The 14,393-nt window shown below is 46.4% G+C and overlaps 1 protein-coding gene across 18 annotated transcripts in view; it reads left to right on the top strand.

Moving 5' to 3' along the window:
• The window catches only part of MLH1 (mutL homolog 1), a 185,518-nt gene that overhangs the window by 127,652 nt on the left and 43,473 nt on the right, over positions 1 to 14,393 (top strand). The gene's annotated exons all lie outside the window — the stretch shown is intronic.

Raw genomic sequence — 14,393 nt, 5'->3', positions numbered from 1 at the left:
TTTTTTCATGGACCGGGGTTGGGGGGCAGGGGATGGTTCAGGCAGTAATGTGAGTGATGGGGAGCAGCAGATGAAGCTTCGCTTGCTTGCCCACCACCTCCTGCTCTGTGACTCAGTTCTTAACAGGCGTCAGACCTCTACTGCTCTGCAGCCCAGGGCTTGGGGACCTCTGCTATACAGACTTGGAGAAAGGGCTGGATTCACAGGGATGATTGGAATGTGGGTCTTCAGGTTCCTGTAACATATCGGTGGAGACAGGTTTAATCCTGGACAGATGAACCCAGCTGGTGACCCCCTGGAGTTTGCTGTAGGAGTGCTCAGCAAGATTTAGTAAGGACCTTTCCATTTTGGGAGTAGCTGGTTGCCAAGGGGCTCATTTTTCTAGGTCTTTAAAAATACCCAATCTCCAGGGTAACTGGGACTGTCATCTGGAGAGGACTGCACTCTGCTGCCATATTCTTGTCTAGCCTTCTGGACCTGGCCTAGGTTTCTAATGTGTGTAAGATGAGCCTTGGTTTCTGAGTCGGTTAGCATGTCCAAAGTAAGGAATGGCCTTCTGTATCTCATTTTGCAAGGCCTTAACTTAGTGGTAGTTTCAGGAGCTGTCCTGACCCTTAGGCAGGCTGTTGGCAGCAGGTGATAACACAACTCGAACGTTTCCTGACAGTTTGCCCAAGGTTTTGTTTAGAGTACGATTGTCCTGTTCCACTTTTCCTAAGGACTGAGGTCTTCAGGACGAATGGAGGTGGTGCTTAATTCCCCAAGTCTGCAAAATCTGTTGTGTGACTTCTGTTACAAACGAAGGTTCATTGTCCCTCTAGGAATAATTTTCTTTAGGAGCACCTTAGCCACTTCAGCTGCCTTCTCTATTAGGGAAGGCGTCCATCTATCCAGTTAAAATACCTGCAAAGTCTAGTAAGTGTTTGAAGCCCTGGAAAGAGGGCATCTGAGTGAAACCTATTTGCAGTCCTCTCCTGGGTAAATCCCACATTGCTGGACTGGGCTGACGAAGGGGAGGCTTGATGTTGCCTTCTGGATTATGGGTGGTGCAAAGGGCACAGGCTCGAATTACTCTCTTAATTGTCTCCAGGAGCCCTTTCCCTGTAAAAACTTGGAAAACAACTATAGGCATCGCATCTCTCCCCAGACGGAGAGGATCATGTAGCCCTTGAGTAATTTTCCAGTGGTTGGAGAAAGGACTGAGCAGTTTCTGATCTGTGTGTCACCAGCCATCTGTTCCCTTAATTTCCCCCTCTGTTTTGTGCCTAGGTCTCTTCAGAAATTGAGGACCTGGGTGTAACATTAGAAGGGGTAAGGGATTAGGATTAAAGCCATTTTTGTTACGGATATCAGGGCTACTTTCCTTGCTTCCCAGTCAGCCCTGTCATTTCCTCAGAAGATTTGAGAAGTTCCTTTTTGGTTGCCCATGGCAGTGAATGCCTGCTACATGTTTTGGTTTTTGAACCGCTTCTATGAGATGTAGACTCTCAGCCCCACGTTTTACAGGAAAATTTCTTGCATTTATAAGTCTTCTCTATTTCCAGATAGCTGTATGACATTTAAAACAAGGCATATTTTGAGTCTGTGTATATGTCTGTAATCTTTCCTTCCCTTAGGATTAAGGCTCACATTAGGGCTATTAGCTCAGCCTTTTGGGCTGAGGTGTTAAGTGGCAAAGATTGTGCTGCTTTAATACTATAATTGCTCAATACTACAATAGCATACTCTGCCCTCCTGACTCCATCTTTAACGAAACTAGTGTTAGCACTTCCTCAGTTTTCTATGGCCTGGTCTACAGGTCAGATCTGCAGACATAGACCTGGTCAAGGGTTTTGAGGCAAGAATGTGTTAGCTGTGGGCTTTTGGTGGGCATTAAGGTAGTGGGGTTGAGTGTGTGGCAGATTGTGAGGGTTAGTTCTGGGGAGTCAAGGGGCAAAGCCTGGTGATAAGGCAGCCTTCTAGTTAGCCTGTTATCTCTAAAGTTGCTGGTACTTGTGAGGGGTCTGGATTTCAAGTGGTTGTCCAAAGGCAAGCTTGTTAGGTTTTTCCACCAATAAACCAGTGGCTGCTACAGCCTGGAGGCAGTCAGGCCAAACTTGGGCCACAGAGTCTAGTTGCTTGAAAAAGTAGCCTTTAGGCTGAGGAACTTCCCCTAGGTTCTGTATAAGGACCTGCAAGGCTGTCCGCTGCCTTTCGGCCACGTTCGAGATGAATGGCTTTTCCAGACTGAGGAGACCCAGAGCAGGGGCCCTGATGAGGGCTTGCTTGATATTATTAAAAGACTTCTCCTGTTCTCCATTACAAAGTAACAGTTCTGTATCTGAGCCTGTAATGGCTTCATATAGGGGCTTAGCCATTAGTCCAAATCCTGGAATCCAAATTCTACAAAATTCCTGCCATGCTCCAAAAGAGATGGAGGTGTTTCTTTATCTTTGGAGTGCTTAGGCCTAATATAGTTTGTTTTCTGTCTGGAGATAATTGTCTACTTCTGGAGTTTATAATATATTCCAGATATTTAACTTGTTGCTTTGTGCCTTTTTCTGAGAGACTCTAACCCCAGGCCCCAAGGAAATTAGGGACTTCAATAGTATTTTGATCTGAAGCCTCCATGGAGGGACTCCGTATTAAAATATCATCCAAATACTATGGAATGATTCCTTCCTCTAGGTATGTCTCCCTGAGTTCCTTTCCTAGGGCCTGGGCGAACAAGTGTGCGTTGTCCCGAAACCCCTGAGGCAATACTATCCGTGTATATTGCTGCATTTGGCCTGAGTCAGCGTTAGTCCACCTGAAGGCAGACAGATACTGAGATGAGGGATGAACTGGGATGCCAAAAAAAAAAAAAAAAAAGCCACCTTTGAGTCTAGCACAGTAAACTATTTGGCATCTCCAGGAATCTGGGCTAATATGTTACAAGGATTGGCCATAAGGGGATATATAGGGACCATTGAATCTTTTACTGCTTTAAGGTCTTGTGCCGTACTATTTTCCCCATTTGGCTTAACAACTGGCAGAAAAGACGTAGTGCATGGAGACTGGAGGGCACCAAGAGGCCTCGTCTTAAGAATTTATCTACACGGGGTTGTAAACCCTTCTTTGCTTCCAACTTTATAGAATATTGTCTCCTGTTAGGATAGGCAGTTTGTGGCCTAAAGCTAATTCTTACGTGTTGGGCATTTATGGCCCTTCCAGGGATTCCTTTGTCCCATATTGAAGGGTCTACTGTTTGTGGGATATGACTGGGAATAGGACTTTGCTCTTCTGGCTGATGTTAGAGTTAAAATAAGGGGCTGCCCGGGTCCTCCTAGCCGGAGTATGGCCCTGAGGAAACTCAGAAGGTCTCTCCCAAGGAGAGGGGTAGGACACTAAGTACAACTAAAAAGGCACACGAAATCAACTGCTGCTCAAGTTGGCAAGTGAGAGGCCCAGTAAAATAATGGCTGTGAGACTTTCCCTTGACATCCATCACAGTACAGCTTTTGAAGGAAAGAAGTTCAGCATGAGGAATGAGGACAGGGTAAGTGGCCCCTTGTCAATTAAAAAATCGATTTTCTATCTGTCATGTTAAGGACTACCTGGGGCTCCTTGATGGAGATAGATGTCTCGTGGGGGGAGCCACCAGAATCCCCGGGTCACCTCAGTCGTCCAGCACGGCCTCTCAGGAGCAGAAGCCCTACTTCCCCTTCAGGAAGGAGTGAAGTCTCTCTTCCAGTGACTTTGTTTGCAGGCTGGGCCTGGCCCAAGGGGATCTTGCTGGCAATCTCGGGCCCAGTGGCCAGCTGACTTGCATTTGTAGCATTTCCTGTGTTGGTGTTACCGAGTTTCTTGGCGCCTTTGGGTTGTCCTGAGGTTATAAGCCGTGGGTGATAGCAATGGCTGTCAGCTTTGCATGAGCCTGCCTGTCTTTCCTCATGTTGGGTTCCCTCTTCCTCCTCAGCTTGATCTCCATTATTAAATACCCCAAAGGCCACCCCTAAGAGTTGGGGCATGAGTGTTTGTGGGCCAAATTGTAACTTCTGGAGTTTCCACCTAATATGAGGGGCAGACTGGCTGATCAAGCGCTGTCCCAGCAGGGGCTGACCTTCCCAAGGGGGGGCATCTATGTACCACATGTGAACGAAGGCTGGGTTTCCGTTTTCTTCTTAGATCGTTTCTTTAACCTTTTCATAGTTAACTGACTTTTTGATACACTTTCTCATGCATTCTGATAGACGTTAGATATGTGCTTCTTGGCTTCCGTTCCTTCCCGGGAATTATAATTCCAAGAGGGCTCCTGATCTGGGACTCCGTCTCCACTCAGAGCATAATGTTTGGGTTGATCTTCGGCAAACTGGTCAGTTCCCTCTGGCCTGCTGTCCAGATTCTTTGTTTTTCCTCAGAAGTACAACAAGTAGATAGGACTACTTGGACATCCTTCCAGTTAAATCATAGACCAGAGTGAGGATGTAAGACCATTCAACAAACTTACTAGGGTCTTCAGAAAATTGGCCAAGTTTCTGTTTATACTGGGCTATTATCAGTTAAAGAGAAGGACACATATTCTGTCCCTTTTCCATTTGCCACTTCTCTGACAGGGCATAATTTCCCTAAGCCTGGGTGATAGGAAGCTCCACTGTGAGTTAAGGGACTAGTCTCTCTTCTTTGGGGTAACACAGGGTATGAAGGGACATAAGGAGGTGGAGTTTGGGATTGGTCAGAGGGGCTGGGAGAAGTAGGTGACTCTGAAAAAGTACAGATGCTGTTAGGAGTGGGGGGAGCTAGATTCCCCCCTAAGAGATGGGAACTTACAAGGGGATCATCTAAAATGTCGGGAGAGTCTTCTGGTTCCCCAGGTTTTTAGTATATGTGCTGCCTAAACGAGCACATTCCCCAGGGCTTGAATTATGAGACCCAAATAGGGCAAGATTTTGGTAAAGGACTATGAAAGCCTGACCACTGGGAATCTCACTCCACTTTCCCATCTTGTGACAGTAAAGATCCAATTGCAGAATGGTATTATAATTTAGAAACCCGTTTTCAAGCCATTTTTCTCCATTCCCCAATTTATACAAAGACCAGGCACTGCGACAGTGGAATTTGTTTCTCCTTTTTTTGTTGTTCAGTCGCTCGGTCGTGTCTGACTTTTTGCAACCCCGTGGACTGAAGCACGCAGGTTTCCCTGTCCTGCACCGTCTCCTGGAGTTTGCTGAAACTCGTGTCCATTGAGTCGGTGATGGCATCCAAACATTCTGTCCTCAGGGAAGCTCTCTCCTTTATTAGACCTTCAATTAAAAAGAGTCCACTTCTTAACGACACACTCCAGAGGTGTTTCTCCTGGCTTGGAGGGGGATCCTCCCATGTTGAATAACCTGCAACCAAAAACAAGAGAGTACTCCTGGAATGGAATGTGCCATCTGGAAATGTTTACCAGGAGACACTAACCTGAAGGGCTTTGGGGCCTCCCTGACGTTCTCTCTTCGAACCTGATGGGACTTCGTATGTCCTCTTCACTGGTTGGTTTCTGGCCCCCAAGATACCCTGCGCAGGGCACCCAACCCAGCACAGCCAGAGAAGTGCTTTTGAACCGGTGTTGACAGGTTGCCAGGACTTCCCTCAGGGATCTGTTGTTCATAGAGCTTATGTCCTATGATAAGTCTTCCTACATTGGAGTGTATTCCTTGAGACTGAACACCTACAAAGTTTATATTATAATTCAGGCTTCTGGTAGTGGCCAGCCTGATAGGCTGTCTGTAGCAGTGTGGAGGCTGCCACACCTGGGGTGAAGGGGTTCCAGTAGATGTAGAGAGGAATCCTTGGAGAAATTGGAGCTGGGCGCTATGGAAGATGGCATGGGGTTCAAGGCTTGAGGGCCAGTTTAGTTCAGTCTCTGGTTTGTGTCTGACTCTTTGCGACCCCAGGAACCGCAGCACGCCAGGCCTCCCTGTCCATCACCAACTCCCGGAGTCCACCCAAACCCATGTCCATTGAATTGGTGATGCCATCCAACCATCTCATCCTCTCTTGTCCCCTTCTCCTCCAGCCCTCAATCTTTCCCAGCATCAGGGTCTTTTGCAATGAGTCAGCTCTTCGCATGAGGTGGCCAAAGTATTGGAGTTTTCAGTTTCAACATCAGTCCTTCCAATGAACACCCAGGACTGATCTCCTTTAGGAGGGCCAGGAAGTGGAGAAATTCTCAATAGTAAATTTCTGGACATTGAGGTGAGAGCCTAGACAGCTGAAGAACCCCAAATCCTTTGTCCTATCTTCCTGGCAGCTAAGATACAATTGGGGGACTTCCTGGTGGTCCAGTGGCTAAGACTCTGCACCTCCAGTGCAAGAGGGCCCAGGTTTGATCCCTGGTCAGGGAACTAGATCTAACATGCCACAACTAAAAGTGCTCACATGCCATAACTAAGACCCTATGCAGCCAAATAGATAAACAAATATTTATAGTAAAGGAAAAAAAAAATTGGGGATCATCTGATTTTGTCTAACACAGATGGCCCTGAATTAGGCAGTGGCAGGGATGCAGTTTCGGAGAAGGCAATGGCACCCCACTCCAGTACTCTTGCCTAGAAAATCCCGTGGATGGAGGAGCCTGGTAGGCTACAGTCCATGGGGTCGCTAAGAGTCGGACACGACTGAGCGACTTCACTTTCACTTTTCCCTTTCATGCACTGGAGAAGGAAATGGCAATCCACTCCAGTATTCTTGCCTGGAGAATCCTAGGGATGGCAGAGCCTGGTGGACTGCCGTCTATGGGGTCGCACAGAGTCGGACACGACTGAAGCGACTTAGCAGCAGCAGCAGCAGGCATGCAGTTTAGGAATGATATCTAGGAAATCTTTCCATAAAAGGGTACAGAGAAAAGAAGTGAGAAATAAACCTTGTTGTTCAAGTAAAGTGGGAAAGAAAACCTTAGTGGAGGTTTCTGTACAGAAAAGTGAGAGAGCAAGAGCGAGACCCCTTGGGCTCCTGTGCGGTCAGAAATTGCGTTTCTGCCATGTCCCGAAGGACAGCAGCAGCTGTCACCCAGACATCTGAATCTGCACAACCTGGGAAATTCCCCTGCCATCCCCAGTGTTGCAGGGAGCCATAATGCTGTGAGTGGGCAGACGTTATGGCCTGTGGGTCTTAAAAGTGAAGGGGATAGTGAGAGAAAGCAAGAGGAAAAGCCACAGCTGGGCAAACTCCATGGTTGACCTTGACTTCTCGAATTCCCGAGTTTTGGCACCAAATACGATCTTGGGTGGCCTCGGCCTGCAGCTGCTTGGAGCCGGGCTTCAGTTCCCTGGCCAGAGATTGAGGTTGGGTCTCAGCAGTGAAGGCACCAGATGCTAGCCACTAGACTAGTGGTCAGTACTGGCACTTCAGCTTTGCAGATGAGGAATTCCCACAAAGATGGAAAGTAGTGAAACAAGTGAAGTATTTATTAGGAGGAAAAAGAGTACAGTACGTGTGGATAGACACTTGGGCAGACTCAGAGTTGCTGAGGTGTGCCCTTGTGGTAGTTGAATTACTTTTATGGGGCATTTCTTCTAGTTTCCTTGGCCAGTCATTTTGAATTACCTGGTTTAGAGTCTAAATTTAGTTTATATCTCAGGATCCTCCCATATGTGGGTATGCATCTGTTAACCAAGATGGATTCCACCAAAGAGGACTATGGGTAGTGAGCATCAGTTGCCATCTCTCCCCTTTTTGACCTCCAGGGAGCCTTTCTGTGCATGTGTAGTTGGGGAGGTCTCTTGGGTTCAAGAATGAGAAATATGTGGTCTCTTATCTTCTATCTGGGCAGGGCCCTGCCTGCTCTCTGAGCTCTCCTGCTATTCTTGTCTTGAAGTTTCAGTCCACAGGGAATGAGTCTCCTATCGCTTTACCCTGGGGGAGCCCATCTACTGCCTGCCTCACTTTCCTTTAGCGATGTTTTTAGTTGCATTTACTTGTGTAATTATTTCCTTATGGTGCCAGGCAGAGTGCCTGGCTTGGGGACTCAGAGGATCTTTACTGAAGGACTGATTGGGAAGAGCCACCTCAGAGGGGGAACCCTGGAATCTGTAATCTGGAGGGATGTCAGGGTTGAACGCTCCATGAGACAACCCTTTTGAGTCTGGATTTATCCATTTCTCGTGAATACACTTTCAAGCAACAAGTGAGGTTAATTTCTGGCCCAACATCCAGTCACCTGTTCCGTGGAATTAGGCTCATCCTGGATTAGTAACAACCAAGTTACTTATTGCCAGTCACATAATTTTGATCCATTAATTAAGGAGGATGAGGAGTGTCCTAAGTTATTTGCTAACACTTAAATCAGAAAATGTGCTTACCATTTTATCCACAGCTTTATTTTCTTGGTCTTTGGTGAACAGTCCTGGGTCTTAATGTGTACACTCTTCTATGTTTGTCACCAGATGACAGGTTCTTTTGGTTCAAGAAGTCAGCTCAGCAGACGTTTATCAGGTATCTTCTCTGTACAAGGTCTGCTGTGCTAATTCCTGAGGCAAAAAACCCACTGAACAAGCTCAAACCCCTGACTTAAAGGAGTCCATGCTGTTGTGGGGGGTGTTTGGTAAATTGCCGGCTGCGACATAAGGTTGAATGAGAGGCACTCTGGAACGGAGACAGAAGGCCACGTCAGCCAGGGTGATGGGGTGGCATTTGCCTGGGAGGGCTGCTGGATCTGCTGAGGCAGGGCCAGAGGCCCTGGCACCCGGGGGCTGCGGGCAGATGAGAGCTTGCTTCTGGAGGGGCCCTAAGGAGCCAGAGGACTGCTCGCCCTTCCTCGGGGCACCTTCAGTCACTAGTGCCGAGATACGTGCTCAAGACATAGGGTGCCTTTGTGAATGTGGATGTGTGGTTTGGCTTTGAAGCACGGAGGATTTGGTCCCATCTTGGTGCTGGTAGACTGACAGGGAAATGCCCGCAGACCCCCAGTGCTGCGGCCATAACTAGGGAGGAGCCCTGCCTGTCTTCCTTTCCGACCTCCTGCCTGCATAGAGCCCCGCCTCCCTGCCCCCCGGCCAGGCTGTAGCTGTGGATGCGTCAGAGCTTCCATGAAAAATTTGTATGGAAAAATATCTGATCCTTTTTTAGTGGATTACACTGCTTCTCTTTTCTCCAGTGTCTCATTATTCAAGATTATTTGATGTTCTCCAGCTTTTAAAATAATTATTTTCCACCTACGCAGAACATCCTGTAGAGACATTGAGTTTCCAGTGGAAACAGAGGGGAACACTTATTTTAAAATTAGGAAAATAAGCCTCTTTTGGGGAGGGGGAGCAGAGAGTGTTGCAGAAGTTATTTAACAGTGCAGGAACTCACATATGGTGCCTGACTTTAAAAAAAAAAACAGTGTGATATAGAGGCTTATTGCTGTCCCTAGACCCTTGCCCTGTTGTCTCCAACCCCTCTCTTCCATTCCCCTTTGCAGTGGTGGGGCTTTTACTTCTTTCATTAAATGTGTATCTATGTAGTCACGTGCACAGGCACTCAGATAAATTAGTAGATGCAAAATTTTGCTTATAAAACATAAGTAGGAGCTACAGGAGAAAACATGACCACCACCGGTGTTCAAAGAAACAGCGTTGTTTAACAGCACGGCTTAAAGAGACACCACCAACCTGCTGCCTCCCGGTCCCAGCCCCTCCTCCTCTCTCAGGGTAGCTGTGACCTTACATTTTGTGATTATTATTTCCTTTCTTTTATTAGAATTTTACCACCCTGTTTGTAGCCATACAAAATTCATTGTTGCACAGATTTTAAACTTTATATCAAGGGAAATATGCTGTTATTTTTTCTGCAGTGTATATGAATATGCACACACATTGCTAAAATTCATCCATCTTGCTACACTCTGGTTTGCTTTTTCTGTTTGTGATAGATTCCACTTTCTGATTCTGCCCTGTGTTTAATCATTCATTCTGCCATGGAAGAACATGCGGGGCACTTCAGGGGCACCTCTGCCTCTCAGCCCCCATCCCCTTTCCTAGATTTGAGCAGATCATGAGCTTGGCACGCTGGCCGGCAAGCTCTGTGTAGGGTAGACACAAACCGGCTGGCTCCTAAAAGTGACAGTTTGTCTTCCAGATGGGTTGCTAAGTGTGTGGTCCCTCCAACAGTGTAGACAGTTGCTTTGCTTCAGTTTTTCTCCAGTGTTTGATATTGTCAGACTTTTTCCCAGTTTCTTGTTAGTGAAATGGTGTCTAATGGTAGTTTTCATTTGCACTTCCTTGGTCATAGATAAAGCTAAGTATTTCCTCTTTTGGTAAGTGCTTGTTTCTAGCTTTCTGCCCATGTTTCTGTTGGGCTTTTGGCCTTTTCTGATTTTATGAGTGTTTTATATAATGTAGACATTAATCAGTTATATGAGAACATCTTCCTTCAGTTTAGGGTTCATGTGGTGTATTTTTTTTTTATGAATGCTTGTGTGTGTGCGTTAGTTGCTCTGTTGTGTCCGACTCTTTGTGATCCCATGGAGTGTAGCCCACCAGGCTCCTCTGTCTGTGGAATTCTCCTGGCAAGAATACTGGAGTGGGTTGCCATTTCCTTCTCCAGTAATGAATGCTCCTCCCATATATATACATTTTTTTTTATTAAAAAAATTTTATATTGGAGTATAGTTAACAATGTTGTGTTAGTTTCAGGTGTACAGCAAAGCAATTTATATTCCCACTGAAGTGTAGGAGGGTTCCTTTTTCTCCAGACCCTCACCAGTATTTACTGTTGGTAGACTTTTTGATGGCTGTTTTGACTTGTGTGAGGCAATAGCTCGTTATAGTTTTGATCTGTATGTCTAAGCGATACATATCCATATACATGGATATATATATATATGTATATCTCTTTGGGTGTGTGTATATAGATGGATATATATACCTTCTTTTTCAAATTCTTTCCCAATTTAGGTCATTACAGAGTATTGAGCAGAGTTCTTTTGTGCTATACAGTAGGTCCTTGTTGGTTATTTGTTTTATATATAGCAGTATGTACATGTCAGTCCCGAACTCTCAGTCCATCCCCCCCCAATCCTTCCCCTTGGCACCCATAAGTTTGTTCCCTCAGTTTGTAAGTCTGTTTCTGTTTTGTAAATAAGTTTACATCATTTTTTGTAGATTCTGAATATAAATGATACCATATGGTATTTGTTTTTCTCCATCTGCCTTAGCATGCTCGTTTCCGGGTCCATCCTTGTCCCTGTGAATGGCATTATTTCATTCTTTTCAATGGCTGAGTGGTATTCTGTTGTCTCTGTGTGTGTGTATATACACACCGCATCTGTATGCATTCGTCTGTCGATGTTGAGGTTGTGTGTGTGTGTGTGTGTGTGTGTATACACACTGCATCTATATGCATCCGTCTGTCGATGTTGAGGGGGTGTGTGTGTGTGTATACACACCACATCTGTATGCATTCGTCTGTCGATGTTGAGGTTGTGTGTGTGTGTGTGTATGTGTGTATACACACCGCATCTATATGCATCCGTCTGTCGATGTTGAGGGTGTGCGTGTGTGTGTATACACACCGCATCTGTATGCATTCGTCTGTCGATGTTGAGGGGGTGTGTGTGTGTGTATACACACTGCATCTGTATGCATTCGTCTGTCGATGTTGAGGGTGTGTGTGTGTGTGTGTGTGTGTGTGTATACACACTGCATCTATATGCATCCGTCTGTCGATGTTGAGGGTGTGTGTGTGTGTGTATACACACCGCATCTGTATGCATTCGTCTGTCGATGTTGAGGTTGTGTGTGTGTGTGTGTGTATACACACCGCATCTGTATGCATTCGTCTGTCGATGTTGAGGGTGTGTGTGTGTGTGTGTATACACACCGCATCTGTATGCATTCGTCTGTCGATGTTGAGGGTGTGTGTGTGTGTGTGTGTGTGTATACACACCGCATCTGTATGCATTCGTCTGTCGATGTTGAGGTTGTGTGTGTGTGTGTATGTGTGTATACACACTGCATCTATATGCATCCGTCTGTCGATGTTGAGGGTGTGTGTGTGTGTGTGTGTATACACACCGCATCTGTATGCATTCGTCTGTCGATGTTGAGGTTGTGTGTGTGTGTGTGTGTGTGTGTGTATACACACTGCATCTATATGCATCCGTCTGTCGATGTTGAGGGTGTGTGTGTGTGTGTGTGTATACACACCGCATCTGTATGCATTCGTCTGTCGATGTTGAGGGTGTGTGTGTGTGTGTATACACACCGCATCTGTATGCATTCGTCTGTCGATGTTGAGGTTGTGTGTGTGTGTGTGTGTGTGTATACACACCGCATCTGTATGCATTCGTCTGTCGATGTTGAGGGTGTGTGTGTGTGTGTGTGTGTATACACACCGCATCTGTATGCATTCGTCTGTCGATGTTGAGGGTGTGTGTGTGTGTGTATACACACCGCATCTGTATGCATTCGTCTGTCGATGTTGAGGGTGTGTGTGTGTGTGTATACACACCGCATCTGTATGCATTCGTCTGTCGATGTTGAGGTTGTGTGTGTGTGTGTGTGTGTGTGTGTATACACACTGCATCTATATGCATCCGTCTGTCGATGTTGAGGGTGTGTGTGTGTGTGTGTGTATACACACCGCATCTGTATGCATTCGTCTGTCGATGTTGAGGGTGTGTGTGTGTGTGTATACACACCGCATCTGTATGCATTCGTCTGTCGATGTTGAGGTTGTGTGTGTGTGTGTGTGTGTGTATACACACCGCATCTGTATGCATTCGTCTGTCGATGTTGAGGGTGTGTGTGTGTGTGTGTGTGTATACACACCGCATCTGTATGCATTCGTCTGTCGATGTTGAGGGTGTGTGTGTGTGTGTATACACACCGCATCTGTATGCATTCGTCTGTCGATGTTGAGGTTGTGTGTGTGTGTGTGTGTGTGTGTGTGTGTATACACACCGCATCTGTATGCATTCGTCTGTCGATGTTGAGGGTGTGTGTGTGTGTGTGTGTGTGTGTGTGTATACACACCGCATCTGTATGCATTCGTCTGTCGATGTTGAGGGTGTGTGTGTGTGTGTATACACACCGCATCTGTATGCATTCGTCTGTCGATGTTGAGGTTGTGTGTGTGTGTGTGTGTGTATACACACCGCATCTGTATGCATTCGTCTGTCGATGTTGAGGGTGTGTGTGTGTGTGTGTGTATACACACCGCATCTGTATGCATACATCTGTCGATGCTGAGGGTGTGTGTGTGTGTGTGTGTGTGTATACACACCGCATCTGTATGCATTCGTCTGTCGATGTTGAGGGTGTGTGTGTGTGTGTATGTGTGTATACACACTGCATCTATATGCATCCGTCTGTCGATGTTGAGGGTGTGTGTGTGTGTGTGTGTATACACACCGCATCTGTATGCATTCGTCTGTCGATGTTGAGGTTGTGTGTGTGTGTGTGTGTGTGTGTGTATACACACTGCATCTATATGCATCCGTCTGTCGATGTTGAGGGTGTGTGTGTGTGTGTGTGTATACACACCGCATCTGTATGCATTCGTCTGTCGATGTTGAGGTTGTGTGTGTGTGTGTGTGTGTATACACACCGCATCTGTATGCATTCGTCTGTCGATGTTGAGGTTGTGTGTGTGTGTGTGTGTGTGTGTGTATACACACCGCATCTGTATGCATTCGTCTGTCGATGTTGAGGTTGTGTGTGTGTGTGTGTGTGTATACACACCGCATCTGTATGCATTCGTCTGTCGATGTTGAGGTTGTGTGTGTGTGTGTATGTGTGTATACACACTGCATCTATATGCATCCGTCTGTCGATGTTGAGGGTGTGTGTGTGTGTGTGTGTATACACACCGCATCTGTATGCATTCATCTGTCGATGTTGAGGTTGTGTGTGTGTGTGTATACACACTGCATCTATATGCATCCGTCTGTCGATGTTGAGGGGGTGTGTGTGTGTGTATACACACCGCATCTGTATGCATTCGTCTGTCGATGTTGAGGGTGTGTGTGTGTGTGTGTGTGTGTATACACACCGCATCTGTATGCATTCGTCTGTCGATGTTGAGGTTGTGTGTGTGTGTGTGTGTGTGTATACACTGCATCTATATGCATCCATCTGTCGATGTTGAGGGTGTGTGTGTGTGTGTATACACACCGCATCTGTATGCATTCGTCTGTCGATGTTGAGGTTGTGTGTGTGTGTGTGTGTGTGTGTATACACACCGCATCTGTATGCATTCGTCTGTCGATGTTGAGGGTGTGTGTGTGTGTGTGTGTGTGTATACACACCGCATCTGTATGCATTCGTCTGTCGATGTTGAGGGTGTGTGTGTGTGTATATACACACCGCATCTGTATGCATTCGTCTGTCGATGTTGAGGTTGTGTGTGTGTGTGTGTGTGTGTATGTGTGTGTATACACACCGCATCTGTATGCATTCGTCTGTCGA

This window comes from Giraffa tippelskirchi, chromosome 9, assembly GCF_054371585.1.
Source record: "Giraffa tippelskirchi isolate mGirTip1 chromosome 9, T2T-mGirTip1v1.2.pri, whole genome shotgun sequence".
Classification (NCBI taxonomy): Eukaryota; Metazoa; Chordata; class Mammalia; order Artiodactyla; family Giraffidae; genus Giraffa; species Giraffa tippelskirchi.
This window is presented reverse-complemented; position numbering and strand designations above follow the sequence as displayed.